The sequence below is a fragment of the Oreochromis aureus genome, linkage group 3 (assembly GCF_013358895.1).
Source record: "Oreochromis aureus strain Israel breed Guangdong linkage group 3, ZZ_aureus, whole genome shotgun sequence".
NCBI classification, from domain to species: domain Eukaryota; kingdom Metazoa; phylum Chordata; class Actinopteri; order Cichliformes; family Cichlidae; genus Oreochromis; species Oreochromis aureus.
The window spans coordinates 45,492,553-45,512,059 of NC_052944.1; the positions used below are offsets into that span (position 1 = coordinate 45,492,553).

At 36.5% G+C, this 19,507-nt stretch overlaps 2 protein-coding genes across 2 annotated transcripts in view; both read left to right on the forward strand.

Moving 5' to 3' along the window:
• Positions 1–19,507, forward strand: part of LOC120439390 (zinc finger protein 771-like) — an 844,755-nt gene that overhangs the window by 529,559 nt on the left and 295,689 nt on the right. The window lies entirely within an intron of this gene.
• Positions 1–19,507, forward strand: part of LOC120433800 (microtubule-associated protein 11-like) — a 187,138-nt gene that overhangs the window by 93,485 nt on the left and 74,146 nt on the right. The gene's annotated exons all lie outside the window — the stretch shown is intronic.

Sequence of the window (19,507 nt, forward strand, 5' to 3'; positions counted from 1 at the left end):
TTACATATCAGGGCCTGCACGGCTTCTCACCCAGCCAATCCTATCTTAGGGATGCAACATTCAAATTTACAAATCAGGGCCTGCACGGCTTCCCAGCCAGCCAATCATATCTGAGGTCTGCCCTTTCTTCTCTCGTCATATCTCAGCGACAGATGTACAAAGAGCAATGCAAATCACAGTCAAAGTACACCAAAGTCCGCTGATTCACCCAGTACAAGAATTATGCTTCTAGTCCAACTACTTTTTGAGTTACACGACGTTTTATAACTCCAAAAAGCGGCGTTTTTCGCCTCTCACCGCAATCTAATTCTGACTGCTCATCACCCTGTTTTCCAGGCGCTTGCTCTCTTTCCCAATTCTGCAAACATTTATGATTTTAGCAGCTTTTCTAATATGGACCTCAGATTCTTGTTAACACTCCATGGCACAAATACTGTTCCCTTTAGGCTCTGTGTGTGTGTGTATCAATATTTCTCCCATTTTAAAGTATTACTCCTCCATAATTGTATTTCTGTTAAATCAAAGTACTTTTACTACATCTTAGTACTTCTGCTCAATCATAGTACTTCTGCTAAATCATAGTATTTTTGTTAAGTTTAAGAATGTTTGGCTAAATATATTCTTTCTGTTATCTTATACTATTTCTCCTAAATTCTTGTATTTTTGACAAGTTATCGTGTTTCTGGTAAGTTACAATATTTCTGCTAAGTTCTGCTATGCTATTGTATTTCTGCCAAGTATTATGTTTCCTCTAAGATATTAAAGTTCTGCTAAGTTACTACATTTTAGCAAAGTTCCTTTGCTTCTGCAAAGCTTTTACAAATTCTGCAACTTTTCAGCTTTTTCTGCTAGTTTCAGCAGACAGCTTCATCGTTACAGCATCCACACTGCATTTTCTTGAGGAAATGCAAATTTTTCTAGTTGTGGATGCCCTAAAGGGCTTCCACACTATTGTTTTCCTGTTTCTCTTTCTTCTTTATTATTATTCCCCTAGTTGCTTCCGTACACTTTTTGGCACTTATCTACTCCCTCAGTTTTCAACCGATTTTCTCCGTTCAAACTCTAAACTGTTCTGCTCTTTCTGCTAATGCCGGCTATGACTTTTGGTGTTTATTACTGTTATACTTTTTAAAATATTACACTTTTTCCTTTAATTTGTCCCATTGAAATGAATGGGAAACTTCCACAATTCTGCTAAAACTTGCTTGTTTTTGAAACTTAACTACTTTGTCATACTTTCACCTAGAAACTCCATTCAAACTTTAAAATGTTCTCAGACTACTGGGCTATTCCTGAATGATTCAGCTTTTCAGATCTTCTACCGTTTTAATTTTATACCTCTTTAAGTTTTCAGTTGCAAAATTGTGATTTTCAGAAAATACATGCGTTGCTATGGTTGCTATGCAATTAAGTCAGAGTGAGTGCTGGTCCGTTCTGAATTTTCTCTTCATGTCTAAACAACTTCTTGCTACTGACTCAATTTCCACTCAACCCCACAAATTATACATCAAAACGTAGGTATTTTTGCTGGCTTTCGAGACAATGTCACTATCTTTATTGTGAGATTTACCGTTTTTGCAATTTGCCTCGGTGACACAAGGTCTCAATACTCCCCATTCAAAGTCTATGGGGAGGTTTTGAAATTCAGAGCTGAAATTCTGTAACGGGAGGCATTTTAAAATCGCCATATCTCTTTAACAAAGCAAAGTTAGGACATGAGGCTTGTGCCAATATATCTTCAGACACTGCTGACACTCACAGTGCAAGCAGTTTTTACAATTATCTTATCGTTGAGCAATGAATTACGTTTGTTTGAGGGTGAAATCTGTCCTTCTCTCAGTCTTCAAACTCTGGAAATGAAGCCGTTTCTTCTCTCGTCATATCTCCGCGACGGAGGTAGAACGAGCTATGAAAATCGCAGTCAAAATACACCAAAGTCCGCTGATTCACCCAGTACAAGAATTATGCTGCTAGCCCTCCTAGTTTTTGAGTTACACGACGCTTTGTAACTCCAAAAAGCGGCGTTTTCGCCTCTCACCGCGATCTATTTCTGACTGCCCAAGTATCTGTCTTTCAGACCGCCGCCCCTTTCCAGGTGGCGCAATCAGTAATGACACCGCTCTGCAGCTCAAAGGTCGTGGGTTCAATCCCACCTTGGTCCACGTTTTTTTTTTTCACTACAAATTTATACACTATCACAGACCTGTAATTTATATTGCTAATTTATTACAATTCTGCAAAGTTTTATGATTTTAGCAGCTTTTCTAATATGGACCTCAGATTCTTGTCAACACCACATGGCAGAAATACATACAAGTAAACAGCCTGATGAAGCAGACAGAAGCAGTACCTCTGATTGGTGAATTTGAGCAGAACCAGGTTGTTCTGCCTCTTTTCAGCAGAAATTCTGCTTATTCACCTCTTTTCAGCGCAATGTTCTGCTTGTTCACCTTTTCTGCAAAATTTTCAGCCTTTTCACCTCTTATTAGCACAAATCTCAGCTGTTTTCAGGAAAAACTCTTTTAAACAGAAATTCTGCTGATTCACCTCTTTTCTGCAAAATTTTCAGCCTTTTCTCCTCTTACCAGCACAATTCTCAGCAGCTTCTGCTCATTTCAGCAAAATTGTCAGTCTCTCCACCTCTTCTTTGTGAAAATGAGTTTGCGTAATTGAGAGTGACTTTGGCACAGTGAGATGAGTTACCGCCTTGAGACTAAGAGGGCCAGGTTCAAATCCTGCTCAAGGCAACATTTTTTTTTCACCACCATACAACTTTTTGCAACTTTTCATCTTTTTCAGTTTTTGAGCAGACAGCTTCAGCATTAAGGCATCCACACAGCATTTTCGCAGGAAATGCAAATTTTTCTAGTTATTATTATTATTCTTCAAGTTGCTTCCGTACGTTTTTCGCCGTAGAACTACTTCCACAATTTTTGTGCTATTTTCACCGTTCAAATTTTAAACTATTCTGCTATTTTTGCTCTTTCCGGCAATGACTTTTGGTATTTTCTGCTATTATACTTTTTAAAATATTACGTTTTTTCCTTTAATTTGTCCCATTGAAATGAATGGGAAACTTCCGCAATTCTGCTAAATTTTGCTTGTTTTTGAAACTTAACTACTTTTTACTACTTTCACGTAGAACAACCATTCAAACTTTAAAATGTTCTCAAATTATAGGGCTATTCATGGATGATTCAGCTTTTTCATATCTGTTACCGTTTTCATCTTATCCCTCTTCAAGTTTTGAGTTTCATCTTTGTGATTTTTCACAAAATACATGCGTTGTTATGGTTGCTATGCAGTTGGTTCTAAGTGAGCCACTGTACCTTTGGCAATTTTCTCTTCATGTCCGAACAACTTCTTGCTACTCGCTCAATTTCCACTCAACCCACACAAATTATACATCAAAACGTAGGTATTTTTGCTGGCTTTCAGAAAATGTCACTATCATTGTTGTGGGATTTATAGAATTTTGGCAAATCTCCTCAGACCAACACAAAGTCTCAAAAATCCCCATAGAAAGTCAATGGAGAGTTCGTTTAAAATCACCGCTTGATTTCTGTAATGAGAGGCATTTTCGAATCGTCATATCTCCCCAACGAAGCGAAGTTAAGACATGAGGCTTGTGCCAATATATCTTCAGACACTCCTGATGCTCACAATTCAAAATTGTTTTCTCATCTATTACCATTTGGCCATGAATTGGGTTTGTTTGAGGGTAGGAAATTAGTCCCTCGCTCAGATTTCTTCAGATTTCAAACTCTGGAAATGGGACACTTTTTCTCTCGTCATATCTTTTTGATAGATTTCCACAGAGACCTGAAAATTTCCATGACTGTTCACCAAAGCCTGCTGTCTCTTACGGTGAAAGAATGATATCGATACTCCAAATAGATTTAGAGTTAGAAAGCGTTGTTTGAGGGCAAGTCAAGGCAGATTTTGCTTGCCTCTACTCAGTTATGGTGCATTAGAAGTCAAATATCGTCAATAATTCATATTTTAATGATAAATTGTCAACACTTTAAGATTCCCCATCTCTTCTGAACAAAAGCGGTGTAAGAATGACTGTTCTAGCCCCTACGGTTGGGAAATTATAGCCATTTGTTTGAGAGGAATCCTCACTATGAGAAATTCACTGCAGAAATCCTGTCTCTGTGCTCTGTGTGTGTAAAAAGCGGCTGCACCTGTTTTGGCGGAAAAGTACACAGCCTCTCTGATTGGTGGATTCAAATTTAGCAGCTCCCAGGCTGCTTGACTGACCTAGAAACTTGATTTTCTCCTGTGTGTGTGTGTGTGTGTGTGTGTGTGTGTGTGTGTGTGTGTGTGTGTGTGTGTGTGAGACAGAGAGAGAGATAGAGAGGGCGAGAGAGAGTTTTTATGGGAGCATCTTATTGTATGATTTAAATTCAATATATTTAGACTGGTTGACTGAATTTGATCCTGTGTGTGTCTCTCTGTGCTTGTGGGACTTTTGCAGCTGTCCATTTTGCTTTTCCAATTTTTCTATTTAAGTTATTACTATTGTGCTAAGTCATAGCATTTGTGCTGCTTTTCAGTATTTGTGCTAAATACAGCATTTCTGCTAAATCATACTATTTCTGCTATTTTATAGGATTTGTACTTAATATAATATTTCTGCTTAATTATAGTATTTCTGCCATTTTATAGTATTTGTGCTAAAACATAGTATTTCTACTAAATGCAGTATTTCTGGGTAATCATTGTATTTCTATATATTTCTGCCAGGTCCCCAGGGAGTCAGTCCTCTGTCAGGACTGTAATATTCAAATTTACATATCAGGACCTGGACGGCTTCCCAGCCAGCCAATCATATCTGAGTCCTGGCACATTCAAATTTGTATATTGGGACCTTCATGGCTTCCCAGCCAGCCAATCATATCCGAGGGCTTGCACATTCAAATTTGCATATTGTTGCCTTCATGGCTTCCCAGCCAGCCAATCATATCTGAGGCCTGGCACATTCAAATTTGCATATTGGGGCATTCATGGCTTCTAAGACAACCAATCATCTCTGTCATATATCTATGATATTTCATATTTTTATTTTAAATGGTCAACATTTCAAGATTCTCCCATGTCTTCTGAAAACAACGGTCTAAGAATGACCGTTTTAGCCCCTACAATTAGGAATTTATGGCTGTTTGTTTGAGGGGAGTCCTCACTATGAGGAATGGACTGCAAAAATCCTGTCTCTCTCTGTGGTGTAAAAGCCTGCACTTGGTGGACCAGTTTTGGCAGGAAAAAGCACACAGCCCCTCTGATTGGTGGATTCAAATTGAGAATCTCACAGCTGTTTTACTGACCTAGAAACATCCTGTTAACAGCCCCTGTTCACTTTCTGATGCTGTGTGTGTGTGTGTGTGTGTGTGTGTGTGTGTGTGTGTGTGTGTGTGTGTGTGTGTGTGTGTGTGAGTGACTGAGAGAGAGAGAGAGAAAGCCTTTTTATGGGATCATCTCATTGTAAGATTCAAATTCAATATATTTAGACTGGTTGACTGAATTGGATCTTGTGTGTGTGTCTCTCTGTGCATGTGTGTTTCCATATGTGTCCATATTTGTGATTGTGTGGCTGTTACATTTTTTTGCCGATTTTTTCATTTAACAATTATATTTGAGGGACCCATAGCATGTTCAGCATGTTTTCAGCTGTCCATTTTGCTTTTCAATTTTTCTATTCAAGTTATTACTATTGTGCTAAATCATACTATTTCTGCTATTTTATAAGATTTGTGCTAAATACAGCATTTCTGCTAAATCATATTATTTCTGCTTAATATAGTATTTTTGCTATGTTGTACTGTTTCTCTAAATCATAGTATTTCTGTAATGTTTAAGAATGTTTGGCTAAATATATTCTTTCTGTTATCTTATACTATTTCTCCTAAATTCTTGTATTTTTGAGAAGTTATCGTGTTTCTGGTAAGTTACAATATTTCTCCTAAGTTCTGCTATGCTATTGTATTTCTGCCAAGTATTATGTTTCCTCTAAGATATTACAGTTCTGCTAAGTTACTACATTTTAGCAAAGTTCCTTTGCTTCTGCAAAGTTTTACAATTTCTGCAACTTTTCAGCTTTTTCAGCTAGTTTCAGCAGAAAGCTTCAGCTTTAAAGCATCCACACTGCATTTTACGCAGGAAATGCAAATTTTCTAGTTATTATTATTCTTCAAGTTGCTTCCGTCGTTTTTTACGCCGTAGAACTAGTTCCACATTTTTGTGCTATTTTCACCGTTCAAATTTTAAACTATTCTGCTATTTTTGCTCTTTCCGCAATGACTTTTGGTATTTTCTGCTCTTATACTTTTTAAAATATTAAGCTTTTTTCCTTTAATTTGTCCCATTGAAATGAATGGGAAACTTCCGAATTCTGCTAAAACTTACTCTTTTTTGAAACTTAACTACTTTCTCATACTTTCGCCTAGAACAACCATTCAAATTTTAAAATGTTCACAAATTATTGGGCTATTCATGAATGATTCAGCTTTTTCATATCTGTTACCGTTTTCATCTTATCCCTCTTAAAGTTTTGAGTTTCATCTTTGTGATTTTCACAAAATACATGCGTTGTTATGGTTGCTATGCAGTTGGTTCTAAGTGAGCCACTGTACCTTTGGCAATTTTCTCTTCATGTCCGAACAACTTCTTGCTACTTGCTCAATTTTCACTCAACTTCCACAAATTATACATCAAAACGTAGGTATTTTTGCTGGCTTTCAGATAATGTCACCATCATTGTTGTGAGATTTATAGAATTTTGGCAAATCTCCTCAGACCAACACAAAGTCTCAAAACTCTCCATAGAAAGTCAATGGAGAGTTCGTTTAAAATCACCGCTGGATTTCTGTAATGAGAGGCATTTTCGAATCGTCATATCTCCTTAACGAAGCGAAGTTAAGACATGAGGCTTGTGCCAATATATCTTCAGACACTCCTGACGCTCACAATTCAAGAATTTTTTCTCATCTATTACCATTTGGCCATGAATTGGGTTTGTTTGAGGGTAGGAAATTTGTCCCTCGCTCAGATTTCTTCAGATTTCCAACTCTGGAAATGAGGCACTTTTTCTCTCGTCATATCTTTTGATAGATTTCCACAGAGACCTGAAAATTTCCATGACTGTTCACCAAAGCCTGCTGTCTCTTACGGTGAAAGAATGATATCGATACTCAAATAGATTTAGAGTTAGAAAGCGTTGTTTGAGGGCAAGTCAAGGCAGATTTGCTTTGCCTCTACTCAGTTATGGTGCATTACAAGTCAAATATCTTCAATAATTCACATTTTAATGATAAATTGTCAACACTTTAAGATTCACCCATCTCTTCTGAACAAAACGGTGTAAGAATGACTGTTCTAGCCCCTACGGTTAGGAAATTATAGCCATTTGTTTGAGGGGAATCCTGACTATGAAAAATAGACAGCACAAATCCTGTCTCTGTGCTGCGTGTGTGTAAAAACGGCTGCACCTGTTTTGGCGGGAAAAAGTACACAGCCTCTCTGATTGGTGGATTCAAACTTAGCAGCTCCCAGGCTGCTTGATTGACCTAGAAACTTGCTTGTCTCTCTCTGTGTGTGTGTGTGTGTGTGTGTGTGTGTGTGTGTGTGTGTGTGTGTGTGTGTGTGTGTGTGTGACAGAGAGAGAGAGAAAGAGGGCGAGAGAGAGTTTTTATGGGAGCATCTTATTGTATGATTTAAATTCAATATATTTAGACTGGTTGACTGAATTTGATCCTGTGTGTCTCTCTGTGCATGTGTGTTTCCATATATGTACATATTTGTGATTGTGTGACTGTTATACTTGTTTTTTGCTGATTTTTTTTCATTTAACAATTACATTTGAGGGACCCTTAGCATGTTCAGGATTTTTTCAGCTGTCCATTTTGCTTTTCCGATTTTTCTATTTAAGTTATTACTATTGTGCTAAGTCATAGCATTTCTGCTGCTTTTCAGTATTTGTGCTAAATACAGCATTTCTGCTAAATCATACTATTTCTGCTATTTTATGGGATTTGTGCTTAATACAGCATTTCTGCTAAATCATATTATTTCTGCTATTTGATAAGATTTGTGCTAAATATAGTATTTCTGCTAAAAAAATAGTATTTCTGCCAAATATAGTATTTTTGATTAATTATAGTTTTCTACCAAATCATAGTACAGTTTTTTGCTTTTTAAAGGATTTGTACTTAATATAGTATTTCTGCTTAATTATAGTATTTCTGCCATTTTATAGTATTTGTGCTAAAACATAGTATTTCTACTAAATGTAGTATTTATGCTTAATCATACCCCAGGCAGCTAATCCTCTGTGAGGACTGATACATACAAATTTACATATCAGGGCCTGCACGGCTTCCCAGCCAGCCAATCATATCTGAGGTCTGCCGTTTCTTCTCTCGTCATATCTCAGCGACAGATGTACAAAGAGCAATGCAAATCACAGTCAAAGTACACCAAAGTCCGCTGATTCACCCAGTACAAGAATTATGCTTCTAGTCCACCTAGTTTTTGAGTTACACGACGTTTTGTAACTCCAAAAAACGGCGTTTTTCGCCTCTCACTGCAATCTAATTCTGACTGCTCATCACCCTGTTTTCCAGGCGCTCACTCTCTTTCCCAATGGCGCAGTTGCTAATGACACAGGTCTGCAACCCAAAGGTCGTGGGTTCAATTACACCTTGGGCAACATGTTTTCTTTTCCCTACAAATTAATACACTATCACAGACCACTAATTCATATTCATCATTTATTACAATTCTGCAAACTTTTAGGATTTTAGCAGCTTTTCTAATATGGACCTCAGATTCTTGTTAACACTCCATGGCACAAATACTGTTCCCTTTAGGCTCTGTGTATGTGTGTGTGTATCAATATTTCTCCCATTTTAAAGTATTACTCCTCCATAATTGTATTTCTGTTAAATCAAAGTACTTTTACTACATCTTAGTACTTCTGCTCAATCATAGTATTTCTGCTAAATCATAGTATTTTGCCGAATTATGGTTTTTGTGCCAAATCATAACATTTGTTTTATGTTATAGTATTACTACTAAGTGGAGGAATTTCTGTCATGTTACAGTATATGTGCTGATTACAGTATTTCTGCTAAATCATAGTATTTCTACTATATTATATTTTTCTTTCTAAATATAGCATTTCTGCTATATAATTGTATTACTGCTATGTTATAATATTTGTGCTAAACCAGAGTATTTCTGCAGAAACATAGTATTTCTACCAAATGATAGTATTTCTGTCAAATTACAGTATTTGTGCTAAAACATAGTACTTTTTTTTAAATTTCAATATTAATAGTAAATTACAGTGTCTCTGATAAATCGCAGCATTTCTGTTATGTTGTACTGTTTTTCTAAATCATAGTATTTCTGTAATGTTTAAGAATGTTTGGCTAAATATATTCTTTCTGTTATCTTATACTATTTCTCCTAAATTCTTGTAATTTTGAGAAGTTGTCGTGTTTCTGGCAAGTTACAATATTTCTGCTAAGTTCTGCTATGCTATTGTATTTCTGCCAAGTATTATGTTTCCTCTAAGATATTACAGTTCTGCTAAGTTACTACATTTTAGCAAAGTTCCTTTGCTTCTGCAAAGTTTTTACAAATTCTGCAACTTTTCAGCTTTTTCTGCTAGTTTCAGCAGACAGCTTCAGCGTTACAGCATCCACACTGCATTTTCGCAGGAAATGCAAATTTTTCTAGTTCTTTATTATTGTGTGGATGCTGGAGGCATCCACACTATTGAGTTCCTGTTTCCTCTTTATTCTTTATTATTATTATTATTATTATTATTATTCGGGTGTTTCCGTCGTTTTTTTACGTGTGTGGATCTACTTCCACAATTTTCAGCCGATTTTCACCGTTCAAATTTTAAACTATTCTGCTATTTTTGCTCTTTCCGGCAATATCTTTTGGTATTTTATACTATTATACTTTTTAAAATATTATGTTTTTTCCTTTAATTTGTCCCATTGAAATGAATGGGAAACTTCCATAATTCTGCTAAAACTTGCTTGTTTTTGAAACTTAACTACTTTTTCCTACTTTCACGTAGAACAACCATTCAAACTTTAAAATGTTCTCAAATTATTGGGCTATTCAGGAATAAATCAGCTTTTTCAAATCTTTTACAGTTTTACTTTTATGCCTCTTAAAGTTTTGAGTTGCAAAATTGTGATTTTTCACAAAATACATGCGTTGTTATGGTTGCTATGCACTTGGCTTCCAGTGTGCCACTGAAGGTTTTGCAGTCTTCTCTTCATGTCCGAACAACTTCTTGCTACTTGCTCAATTTTCACTCAACTTCCACAAATTATACATCAAAACGTAGGTATTTTTGCTGGCTTTCAGAAAATGTCACCATCATTGTTGTGAGATTTATAGAATTTTGGCAAATCTCCTCAGACCAACACAAAGTCTCAAAAATCCCCATAGAAAGTCAATGGAGAGCTTGTTCAAAATCACAGCTTGATTTCTGTAATGAGAGGCATATTCGAATCGTCATATCTCCTTAACGAAGCGAAGTTAAAACATGAGGCTTGTCCCAGTATATCTTCAGACACTCCTGACACTCACAATTCAAGAATTTCTTTCTCACCTATTACCGTTCTGAAATGAGTTAGACTTGTTTGAGGGTAGGAAATTAGTCCTTCGCTCAGATTTCTTCAGATTTCAAACTCTGGAAATGATCCACTTTTTTCTCTCGTCATATCTTTTTAATGGATATCAACAGAGACCTGAAAATTTCCAAGATTGTTCACCAAAGCCTGCTGTCTCTTACGGTGAAAAAATGATATTGATACTCCAAATAGATTTAGAGTTAGAAAGCGTTGTTTGAGGGCAAGTCAAGGCAGTTTTTGCTTTGCTCTACTCAGTTATGGTGCATTAGAAGTCAAATATCTTTAATAATTCATATTTTAATGATAAATTGTCAACACTTTAAGATTCCCTGATCTCTTCTGAACAAAACGGTGTAAGAATGACCGTTCTAGCCCCTCTGGTTAGGAAATTATGGCCATTTGTTTGAGAGGAATCCTCACTATGAGAAATTCACTGCAGAAATCCTGTCTCTGTGCTCTGTGTGTGTAAAACGGCTGCACCTGTTTTGGCGGGAAAAAAAGTATACAGCCTCTCTGATTGGTGGATTCAAATTCAGCAGCTCCCAGGCTGCTTGACTGACCTAGAAACTTACTTCTCTCTCCTGTGTGTGTGTGTGTGTGTGTGTGTGTGTGTGTGTGTGTGTGTGTGTGTGTGTGAGTGAGAGAGAGAGAGAGAGAGAGAAAGGCTTGTTATGGGATGATCTCATTGTAAGATTTAAATTCAATATATTTAGACTGGTTGACTGAATTGAATCTTGTGTGTGTGTGTGTGTGTGTGTGTGTGTGTGTGTCAGAGAGAGAGAGAGAGAGAGAGAAAAGGCTTGTTATGGGATGATCTCATTGTAAGATTTAAATTCAATATATTTAGACTGGTTGACTGAATTGGATCTTGTGTGTGTGTGTGTGTGTGTGTGTGTGTGTGTGTGTGTGTGTGAGAGAGAGAGAGAGAGAGAGAGAGAGAGAGAAAGCATTTTATGGGATGATCTCATTGTAAGATTTAAATTCAATATATTTAGACTGGTTGACTGAATTGGATCTTGTGTGTGTGTGTGTGTGAGAGAGAGAGAGAGAGAGAGAGAGAGAGAGAGAGAAAGCCTTTTATGGGATGATCTCATTGTAAGATTTAAATTCAATATATTTAGACTGGTTGACTGAATTGGATCTTGTGTGTGTGTGTGTGTGTGTGTGTGAGAGAGAGAGAGAGAGAGAGAGAGAGAGAGAGAGAGAAAGGCTTGTTATGGGATGATCTCATTGTAAGATTTAAATTCAATATATTTAGACTGGTTGACTGAATTCGATCTTGTGTGTGTGTGTTTGACAGAGAGGGAGAGAGAGAGAGAGAGAGAGAGAGAGAGAGAGAGAGAGAGAGAAAGCCTTTTATGGGATGATCTCATTGTAAGATTCAAAATCAATATATTTAGACTGGTTGACTGAATTGGATCTTGTGTGTGTGTGTGTGTGTGTGTGTGTGTGTGTGTGTGTGTGTGTGTGTGTGTGTGAGAGAGAGAGAGAGAGAGAGACAGAGAAAGCCTTTTTATGGGATGATCTCATTGTAAGATTTAAATTCAATATAGTTAGACTGGTTGACTGAATTTGATCCTGTGTGTGTCTGTCTGTGCATGTGTGTTACCATATGTGTACATATTTGTGGTTGTGTGACTGTTATACTTTTTTTGCTGTTTTTTTTTTTCATTTAACAATTACATTTGAGGGACCCTTAGCATGTTCAGGATTTTTCAGCTGTCCATTTTGCTTTTCCAATTTTTCTATTTAGGTTATTACTATTGTGCTAAGTCATAGCATTTCTGCTGCTTTCCAGTATTTGTGCTAAATACAGCATTTCTGCTAAATCATACTATTTCTTCTATTTCATCAGATTTGTGCTAAATATAGTGTTTCTGCTACAAAATAGTATTTCTGCCAAATATAGTATTTTTGATTAATTATAGTTTTTCTACCAAATCATAGTACAGTTTTACTGCTTTTTATATGGCTTCTAAGACAACCAATCATATCCGAGGGCTTGCACATTCAAATTTGCATATTGTTGCCTTCATGGCTTCCCAGCCAGCCAATCATATCTTAGGCCTTGCACATTCAAATTTGCATATTGGGGCAATCATGGCTTCTAAGACAACCAATCATCTATGTCATATATCTATGATATTTCATATTTTTATTTTAAATGGTCAACATTTCAAGATTCTCCCATGTCTTCTGAACACAACGGTCTAAGAATGACCGTTTTAGCCCCACGGTTAGGAATTTATGGCTGTTTGTTTGAGGGGAGTCCTCACTATGAGAAATAGACTGCAAAATCCTGTCTCTCTCTGTGCTGTAAAAAGCCTGCACTTGGTGCACCAGTTTTGGCAGGAAAAAAAGCACACAGCCCCTCTGATTGGTGGATTCAAATTGAGAATGTCACAGCTGTTTGACTGACCTAGAAACATGCTGTTAACAGCCCCTGTTCACTTGCTGATGCTATGTGTGTGTGTGTGTGTGTGTGTGTGTGTGTGTGTGTGTGTGTGTGTGAGCCTGGTGTGTGTGTGTGTGTGTGTGTGTGTGTGTGTGTGTGTGAGAGAGAGAGAGAGAGAGAGAGAAAGACACACACAAAGCCCTTTTTAGGGCAGCATCTCATTGTTGGATAAAAATATAATATATTCAGACTGGTTGACTGGCATACACCCTGTGTGTGTGTGTCTCTCTCTGTACATTTGTGTATCCATATTTGATTTTGTGTGTATTTGTTGATTTGTGTATCCATATTTAATTTGGTGTGTATCTGTTGGCTGTTCTTATTTGTATTTCTAAATGTATTTTATTTTATTTTTCACAGGTGAACAAAAATTCGTTTTGAGCAAACTTAACCATGTTCCTTTTTATTCAGCTTGTCATTTTACCTTTCCAATATTTTCACTTAAGTTATTACTATTCTGCTAAATCTTAGAATCTGTTCTAAATCATTGTTATTGAGCTATATTGCAGGATTTCTGCTAAATCATAGTATTTCTACTATATTATATTTTTCTTTCTAAATATATCATTTCTGCTATAGAGTAGTATTTCTGTAATGTTTAAGAATGTTTGGCTAAATATATTCTTTCTGTTATCTTATACTATTTCTCCTAAATTCTTGTATTTTTGGGAAGTTATCGTGTTTCTGGTAAGTTACAATATTTCTGCTAAGTTCTGCTATGCTATTGTATTTCTGCCAAGTATTATGTTTCCTCTAAGATATTGCAGTTCTGCTAAGTTACTACATTTTAGCAACGTTCCTTTGCTTCTGCAAAGTATTTACAAATTCTGCAACTTTTCAGCTTTTTCAGCTAGTTTCAGCTGACAGCTTCAGCGTTCCAGCATCCACACTGCATTTTCGCAGGAAATGCAAATTTTCTAGTTATTCTTCAAGTTGCTTCCGTCGTTTTTCGCCAGTAGAACTACTTCCACAATTTTTGTGCTATTTTCACCGTTCAAATTTTAAACTATTCTGCTATTTTTGCTCTTTCCGGCAATGACTTTTGGTATTTTTTGCTCTTATACTTTTTAAAATATTACGTTTTTTTCCTTTAATTTGTCCCATTGAAATGAATGGGAAACTTCCATAATTCTGCTAAAACTTACTCTTTTTGAAACTTAACTACGTTCTCATACTTTCGCCTAGAACAACCATTCAAATTTTAAAATGTTCACAAATTATTGGGCTATTCATGAATGATTCAGCTTTTTCATATCTGTTACCGTTTTCATCTTATCCCTCTTTAAGTTTTGAGTTTCATCTTTGTGATTTTCACAAAATACATGCGTTGTTATGGTTGCTATGCAGTTGGTTCTAAGTGAGCCACTGTACCTTTGGCAATTTTCTCTTCATGTCCGAACAACTTCTTGCTACTCGCTCAATTTTCACTTAACCCACACAAATTATACATCAAAACGTAGGTATTTTTTTGCTGGCTTTCAGAAAATGTTACTATCATTGTTGTGGGATTTATAGAATTTTGGCAAATCTCCTCAGACCAACACAAAGTCTCAAAAATCCCCATAGAAAGTCAATGGAGAGTTCGTTTAAAATCACCGCTTGATTTCTGTAATGAGAGGCATTTTCGAATCGTCACATCTCCCCAACGAGGCGAAGTTAAGACATGAGGCTTGTGCCAATATATCTTCAGACACTCCTGATGCTCACAATTCAAGAATTGTTTTCTCATCTATTACCATTTGGCCATGAATTGGGTTTGTTTGAGGGTAGGAAATTCGTCCCTCACTCAGATTTCTTCAGATTTCAAACTCTGGAAATGGGACACTTTTTCTCTCGTCATATCTTTTGATAGATTTCCACAGAGACCTGAAAATTTCCATGACTGTTCACCAAAGCCTGCTGTCTCTTACAGTGAAAGAATGATATCGATACTCCAAATAGATTTAGAGTTAGAAAGCGTTGTTTGAGGGCAAGTCAAGGCAGATTTTGCTTGCCTCTACTCAGTTATGGTGCATTAGAAGTCAAATATTGTCAATAATTCATATTTTAATGATAAATCGTTAACACTGGAAGATTCCCCATCTCTTCTGAACAAAACGGTGTAAGAATGACTGTTCTAGCCCCTACGGTTAGGAAATTATGGCCATTTGTTTGAGAGGAATCCTCACTATGAGAAATTCACTGCAGAAATCCTGTCTCTGTGCTCTGTGTGTGTAAAACGGCTGCACCTGTTTTGGCGGGAAAAACTACACAGCCTCTCTGATTGGTGGATTCAAATTTAGCAGCTCCCAGGCTGCTTGACTGACCTAGAAACTTGATTTTCTCTCCTGTGTGTGTGTGTGTGTGTGTGTGTGTGTGTATGTGTGTGTGTGTGTGTGTGTGTGTGTGTGTGTGTGTGTGACAGAGAGAGAGAGAGAGAGAGAGAGAGAGAGTTTTATGGGAGCATCTTATTGTATGATTTAAATTCAATATATTTGGACTGGTTGACTGAATTTGATCCTGTGTGTGTCCCTCTGTGCTTGTGGGACTTTTTGCAGCTGTCCATTTTGCTTTTCCAATTTTCTATTTAAGTTATTACTATTGTGCTAAGTCATAGCATTTGTGCTGCTTTTCAGTACTTGTGCTAAATACAGCATTTCTGCTAAATCATACTATTTCTGCTATTTTATAAGATTTGTGCTAAATACAGCATTTGTGCTAAATCATACTATTTCTGCTATTTTATAGGATTTGTACTTAATATAATATTTCTGCTTAATTATAGTATTTGTGCTAAAACATAGTATTTCTACTAAACGCAGTATTTCTGGGTAATCATAGTATTTCTATGTATTCCTGCCAGCTCCTCAGGAAGCCAATCCTCTGTGAGGAATGTAATTTTCAAATTGACATATCAAGTCATGCACGGCTTCCCAGCCAGCCAATCATATCTGAGTCCTGGCACATTCAAATTTGCATATTGGGACCTTCATGGCTTCCCAGCCAGCCAATCATATCTGAGTCCTGGCACATTTAAATTTGCATATTGTTGCCTTCATGGCTTCCCAGCCAGCCAATCATATCTGAGTCCTGGCACATTTAAATTTGCATATTGGGACATTCATGGCTTCTAAGCCCACCATTCATCTATGTCATATATCTCTAATATTTCATATTTTTATTTTAAATGGTCAGCATTTCAAGATTCCCCTATGTCTTCTGAATAAAATGGTCTAAGAATGACTGTTTTAGCCCCTACGGTTAGAAAATTATGGCTGTTTGTTTGAGGGGAGTCGTCATTATGAGAAATAGACTGCAAAAATCCTGTGTCTCTCTGTGCTGCGTGCACCTGTTTTGGCGGAAAAAGTACACAGCCTCTCTGATTGGTGGATTCAAATTTAGCAGCTCCCAGGCTGCTTGACTGACCTAGAAACTTGATTTTCTCTCCTGTGTGTGTGTGTGTGTGTGTGTGTGTGTGTGTGTGTGTGTGTGTGTGTGAGACAGAGAGAGAGAGAGAGAGGGCGAGAGAGAGTTTTTATGGGAGCATCTTATTGTATGATTTAAATTCAATGTATTTAGACTGGTTGACTGAATTTGATCCTGTGTGTGTCTCTCTGTGCTTGTGGGACTTTTTTCAGCTGTCCATTCTGCTTTTCCAATTTTTCTATTTAAGTTATTACTATTGTGCTAAGTCATAGCATTTGTGCTGCTTTTCAGTATTTGTGCTAAATACAGCATTTCTGCTAAATCATACTATTTCTGCTATTTTATAGGATTTGTACTTAATATAATATTTCTGCTTAATTATAGTATTTGTGCTAAAACATAGTATTTCTACTAAATGCAGTATTTCTGGGTAATCATTGTATTTCTATATTTCTGCCAGGTCCCCAGGGAGTCAGTCCTCTGTAAGGACTGTAATATTCAAATTTACCTATCAGGACCTGGACGGCTTCCCAGCCAGCCAATCATATCTGAGGCCTGGCACATTCAAATTTGCATATTGGGGCATTCATGGCTTCCCAGCCAGCCAATCATATCTGAGTCCTGGCACATTCAAATTTGCATATTGGGACCTTCATGGCTTCCCAGCCAGCCAATCATATCTGGGTCCTGGCACATTTAAATTTGCATATTGTTGCCTTCATGGCTTCCCAGCCAGCCAATCATATCTGAGTCCTGGCACATTTAAATTTGCATATTGGGACCTTCGTGTGGCTTCTAAGCCCACCAATCATCTATGTCATATATCTCTAATATTTCATATTTGTATTTTAAATGGTCAACATTTCAAGATTCCCCATGTCTTCTGAACAAAACGGTCTCAGAATGACTGTTTTAGCCCCTACGGTTAGGAATTTATGGCTGTTTGTTTGAGGGGAGTCCTCACTATGAGAAATAGACTGCAAAAATCCTGTCTCTCTCTGTGCTGCATGTGTAAAAGCCTGCACTTGGTGCACCAGTTTTGGCGGAAAAAGCACACAACCTCTCTGATTGGTGGATTCAAATTGAGAAGCTCACAGCTGTTTGACTGACCTAGAAACATGCTGTTAACAGCCCCTGTTCACTTGCTGCTGCTGCTGCTGCTGTGTGTGTGTGTGTGTGTGTGTGTGTGTGTGTGAGAGAGAGAGAGAGAGAGAGAGAAAGAAAGAGACACACAAAGACCTTTTTAGGGCAGCATCTCATTGGTCGATAAAAATATAATATATTCAGACTGGTTGACTGGCATAGACCCTGTTTGTGTGTGTCTCTCACTGTACATTTGTGTATCCATATTTGATTTTCTGTGTATTTGGTGATTTGTGTATCCATATTTGATTTTGTGTATCTGTTGGCTTTTCTTATTTTTTTTTTTTTCTAAATGAATTTTTATTTTATTTTTTCACAGGTGAACAAAATTAGTTTTGAGCAAACTTAACCATGTTCCTTTTTATTCAGCTTATCATTTTACCTTTCCAATATTTTCACTTAAGTTATTACTATTCTGCTCAATCATATTATCTGTTCTAAATCATTGTTATTAAGCTATATTGTAGGATTTCAGCTAAATCATAGTATTTCTACTATATTATATTTTTCTTTCTAAATATAGCATTTCTGCTATAGAATAGTGTTTGTGCTATATTATAATATTTGTGCTAAACTGGAGTATTTTTGCTAAAACATAGTATTTATATAAAATTACAATATTCATAGTATATTACAGTGTCTCTGGTAAATCACAGCATTTCTGCTATGTTGTACTGTTTTTCTAAATCATAGTATTTCTGTAATGTTTAAGAATGTTTGGCTAAATATATTCTTTCTGTTATCTTATACTATTTCTCCTAAATTCTTGTATTTTTGAGAAGTTATCGTGTTTCTGGTAAGTTACAATATTTCTGCTAAGTTCTGCTATGCTATTGTATTTCTGCCAAGTATTATGTTTCCTCTAAGATATTGCAGTTCTGCTAAGTTACTACATTTTAGCAACGTTCCTTTGCTTCTGCAAAGTTTTTACAATTTCTGCAACTTTTCAGCTTTTTCAGCTAGTTTCAGCAGAAAGCTTCAGCTTTAAAGCATCCACACTGCATTTTCGCAGGGAAATGCAAATTTTTTCTAGTTGTGTGGATGCTTTAAGCATCCACACTATTGAGTTCCTGTTTCTCTTTATTCTTTATTATTGTGTGGATGCTTTAGGCATCCACACTATTGAGTTCCTGTTTCTCTTTATTCTTTATTATTCTACTTTATTATTATTCTTCAAGTTGCTTCCGTGCGTTTTTCAGAGAACTACTTCCACAATTTTTGTGCTATTTTCACCGTTCAAATTTTAAACTATTCTGCTATTTTTGCTCTTTCCGGCAATGACTTTTGGTATTTTCTGCTGTTATACTTTTTAAAATATTAAGCTTTTTTCCTTTAATTTGTCCCATTGAAATGAATGGGAAACTTCTGCAATTCTGCTAAAACTTGCTCGTTTTGAAACTTAACTACTTTTTCATACTTTCACATAGAAACTCCATTTAAACTTTAAAATGTTCACAAATTATTGGGCTATTCATGAATGATTCAGCTTTTTCATATCTGTTACCGTTTTCATCTTATCCCTCTTTAAGTTTTGAGTTTCATCTTTGTGATTTTTCACAAAATACATGCGTTGTTATGGTTGCTATGCAGTTGGTTCTAAGTGAGCCACTGTACCTTTGGCAATTTTCTCTTCATGTCCGAACAACTTCTTGCTACTCGCTCAATTTTCACTTAGCCCACACAAATTATACATCAAAACGTAGGTATTTTTGCTGGCTTTCAGAAAATGTTACTATCATTGTTGTGAGATTTATAGAATTTTGGCAAATCCTCAGACCAACACAAAGTCAGAAAACTCTCCATAGAAAGTCAATGGAGAGTTTGTTCAAAATCATCGCTTGATTTC